This window comes from Saccopteryx leptura, chromosome 5 (assembly GCF_036850995.1).
Source record: "Saccopteryx leptura isolate mSacLep1 chromosome 5, mSacLep1_pri_phased_curated, whole genome shotgun sequence".
Lineage (NCBI taxonomy): Eukaryota > Metazoa > Chordata > Mammalia > Chiroptera > Emballonuridae > Saccopteryx > Saccopteryx leptura.
This window is the reverse complement of record NC_089507.1, coordinates 139,877,005-139,881,306: the sequence shown is the minus strand read 5'-3', so window position 1 is coordinate 139,881,306 and position 4,302 is coordinate 139,877,005. Positions and strand designations below refer to the sequence as shown.

The window sequence follows — 4,302 nt, the reverse complement described above, 5'->3', positions numbered from 1 at the left end:
GCTGCTTTGAGTGGAGTCCGGCCTTTTCCTTAGGAAGGGGAGGGGGCTCCCTGGGACTGGCCTTAGCCCCACCCCATCCTACACACAATGGGACAGGAACAAGGCAGCTGGGAGGCTCTAAGGCCTCGGCTCCATGCCCACCGGCCTGCAGGGTGGGGAGCGGACGCTGGGTTCCGCTCCAAGGACCAGGGCTGATAAGTGGGAACCCAGGTGTCCAGCAGTGTTCTGGGGCTGGAGTGGGGGTGGGGGGGTTAGGGGGGGTGCAGGCGGGGGAATGGCAGTGTGGACAATCAGAGGGTCAGAAAGACCCTTCTGTGGTGTTTGATCAGAGGAGGCCTTCCACCTGGCCCTTGCTGGTCCTGAAGGGTCCTGCGGAAGTTGAGCGCTGTCAGTAACAAGGGATGGGTCCCAGACTCTTAGTGATCGCAGGGACCCCTAGGGTTTCCCCAGGAGCTCTCCTTCACCATCTTCCCTACAATCTAAGTGCCCCTGACCCTTCCTGTTGGATTCTTACAATATAAGCTCAGCAGGAATGCCATGACCTTTTGTCCTTGGGTCTGGCATTAGGGCATCCCTTTCCCTCCCAGCTCCAATTTCCTGGAACCCTCGCCCCCTGTGACTCAAGTAGGGGACACAAAATTGCAGGAAGCTGCCATCCAGGGCCTCCACCCCCTACCCCGTCATCCAGTGACGTAGGCTTCCCTGGGGGTGGTAGGTCAGAAGATAGACTCAGCAGTCAGGGCTGAGACAGGGACTGCCCACTGGGGAGAGCTCAGAGCCCAAACAAGAGCATGGGGATAGGAAACTACAATTCCTAGACTGCAGGTGGTGCACACCAGCACTCTTCAGGCACCTTGGGGAGTAGTGCATGCTTGGGTTTGTAGTTCTAGGCCGTCTGGGGGGCTGGAGAAAGACCAGGAGCTGGGACATCTGGATCTACAGGGGTCTAAGCCTCCTTGATTTCAGACCACAGCAACTCAGAGAAATTGCAGGAAAGAAATGGAAGTTGAGAGATGGGACAGGCAGAGACTAGGAGGGGCAGACAGGCAGACAAACAAATATGTCGATTTGTGTTGGCTGGACTCCTTTGGAGAGCTGTGGAGGATAAGACGGGGGTGGGCCTGGGTGGGGGGTGGCTGGTGGGTCAGCCGGAAGGAATGGGCTGTGCTGGGAGCTCTGGAGTCACACCAAGAAAGTAGGGTCTGCCAGTTTGGAGGGAGGGGTTGACGGTGCCGTGTGAACACTGACAAACTTAGGCTCCTGGATGCCCGGAGAGCTTTGCTGCTTGTCTCTCGTCTTTCGGCAAAGGGGCAGATGAGATGCAGGAACAGGAGGTCTGTGCCCAGCCCAGACCTGGCCTTGCGGCCCCAGAGCCCAAGGCTCCACCCCACTCACCCCCCCTTTCCCTCGAGGTGGAAGATGGCATCCAGACCTTGCCGCTCAGATGTTTTCACCCACGACGGCTGAGGCAACAGACTCTATTTCTGGTTCCCATTCAGCCACCACTGAAGTGTGCATGACTTTTTCCAGGTCCCAGTCACCGAATCTGTGGTGGGTCTCTACAGAGTTCAAGGGATGACAGGTGTTAGAGGCTGAGATCCTCCTGACCGCTTGCCTGCTCCACTGACCACTGCCCCTCCTGTGGTCTCCTGCCCTCTGTGCCCTCTGTGCTGTCAGAATCATCGCACAAGCAGGGCTTACCTCATGCTCTGGCTGGCCCTGAAATCTTCAATCCAATGCCAAGGTCACTCCGACAAGGTGGCCTGGTCCTTGGTTTCCCAAGTGCATGGCTTATACCCTCTGTTTTAGACAAATAGGCTTCCTCATAGATATCCAAACAGTCCTGTGCTTTCCTGCCTCTGGGCTCTTGCCTCTGCCGACCTCCCCCTTTGCCCTCTGACGAAGGGAAATCTTTCTCCCCCTTCCTCATGGCATGGCCTTGGCAGCTGTGGCCGTGTCCGGCCCAGGCCTCCCTTTGAGAGAGAACCTGCCGCTACCAGAAGTATAGGTGGCACTCGGCCCCCAGCTGCAACACCTTCGGAATCTGCTCAGCATATACCCCATGGCTACATGCTTCCCCAGAAGCTTCCTACGGTCCCTGAGCACCCAAGAGGCATGCAGGCTCACCACATCTGCCTGGCTGGGCCTCCTCTGCGGCAGCCTCTCTGCAGAGCTGCTGCTGGCCTGGTGGACAGCTTCTCAGAGCTCACTGTCCTCTGAGGCTCTTTCCCCCTGATCTCCATTTCATAGATGTCAGGCCTGCAGGCAGTGCTGGCATGCTTCCTCTGGGAGGCCTTGCCCCTTCTCCGTGCCCCTACCCCCCCCCCCCCCAAGGCCACAGAATATCTTTCGCTTGGTTCCTCCTGGGGTGATTTTGGACAACTTGCTCTATGTCTGCGATTTCTCTTCCAAATGAACATGCATGCTCTGGAGGAACAGGTCAAGTGCTGCTCACTTGGAATCCAGCCAGGCCCTAGGACCCTGCACAGAGGAGGTGCTTGGTTGAGATGGGCTTGCTTCCCCACAAATGTGGGGAAGTGGAGAGGGAGGGAGAGGGGCCACCGAGAAGGGAGTCGCTGAGGCTAGATGGGTCTGTGTTGGCAGAAAGAAGGGGTCAGGCTGGTGAAAGTGATGGCTCCACACAGGGGCATTCTTTGGCCATAGGGAGCTTGGGGACAGCTCAGCACAGCTGCCCTGATGGCAGGAACCAGTCAGGCCTGAACTGGTGTTGATTTGGGCAGAGGTGTTGATTTCTTTGCTTTTAGGAAGAGGTGAAGAAAGCCAAAGTGGAAACAGAGACAGCTGGAGGTGGCCGCTTTCACTACGGGGACTTTTCTTCCTCCAGCTTGTCCTCTGGGGGCTGCAGCTGCCCTGCCCCAGGTGTTCTAACTGGATGTCAGGAGACAGTAGCCTTCCTGAGAGGTTTTGATTCTTCTCCCTCTGCGGTGGGCTCCAGCCCTCTCCTCAGGGCCTGGCCCAGTTCTCTCTACCTGGACCTTCTTAGCCCTTTGCCAGCTGTCCTGCTAGGGCCTAAAGCTTCTGCAGCTCTGTGCTCCATGTCTCTCAGCAGCAACCGCATTTTAAAGAATAATTACTGAAAAAAAAAACCCACAAAAATTTCAAGAGCTTTAGATTTGTAGTCCCATGCATAGGGAAGAACTTTAATGTTCAATGATGTGATTTCAACTGGCGGGGGATTGGGAGACGCTGTGTTTGGGAGCCCCCCGCCCTCTAGTCTCAGACACTGACTGTGTCTTCTGCCACCAGGGAAGCCAGCCTAGGCTGCAACTCCTGTTAGCCCTGGTTGGTGAGGGTGACAAACCCATCTATGGGTAAATAGCCTGGCTCCCTACTGTGCTTCAACCCTCCCTCTCAGAGCAAAGAGCTATGCAGGGTTCCAGGTGGGATGCCCTGACCTTGGGGGAGGGGAGGCCGTGGCCCCCAGGGTGTGTGTATAGGGCTGTGGTGGTGGTGGTGGGTGGTGGGTGATGGGAGCGGAAGGCCTTGACTCTTTATAGCCCAACCCGGGGTTGTTCAGTGTGAGCTGGAAGTGCCCCACCCTCCCCACTATGAACAGCTTCCTTCCCGCCTGCTGGCAAGGTCCAGGTGGGGGGTGGAAGGGACAGGAGAGAAGGGAGGGGGGTAGTGGGCAGAGGGGAAGGGAGCAGCTCTCCTCTCTCCTCGGCTGGCTCAGGATATAAGTCATGGCGCGCTGGGGGTTCAGGAGTAGAAGAGTTTGCTCAGCTTTCAGATTGCAGGGCAGGGGCTGGATGTTGGGGGAGGGGCTTTGGGCAGGGTCTGGGTGTTTAGGGCTCAGTCGGTGGAAGGTGCTGCTTGTCTGAAAGGGGTTCCTGGTTGGCACTGGGGATACACTAAGCAGCACCAGCCTTCCTTTGAGGAAGCCACATGAGGGCAGCAGAGAGCCAGAGAAAAGAGTTGAGTGCAGAGGTGGGGCTCAGACACCCGGGCTCAGATACCCAGAGACAGTCAGTGAGAGCCAGGATGAATGAGGGTCAGTGGCCTGTGCCTCTGAGCCCTGCTGGGGTGGTGGGTCAACCCTAGCCCACGGGGACCCTGAAGTGGTGTTTGCATAGACCTGCAGTTCCCAATGGAACAGGGGTGCCTTCCCTTGAGAGACCTCCGTGCTTCTGCACAGACCACAGGGGGTGCGCTGTATGGAAGACTCCGGTTGCCTTGTCTGGCACAGCCCTTTTTGGCAGCTGCTGGGGAGGTATGGGGAGGGGTGCAGGGGCCCCATCCCACAGGTGGGCTCCCTAGAGCCCTTGTTCTGGACACTCTTCT

The 4,302-nt window shown here is 57.5% G+C and overlaps 1 protein-coding gene across 1 annotated transcript in view; it reads left to right on the top strand.

Moving 5' to 3' along the window:
- The window catches only part of KCNH2 (potassium voltage-gated channel subfamily H member 2), a 62,659-nt gene that overhangs the window by 17,973 nt on the left and 40,384 nt on the right, over window positions 1-4,302 (top strand). The window lies entirely within an intron of this gene.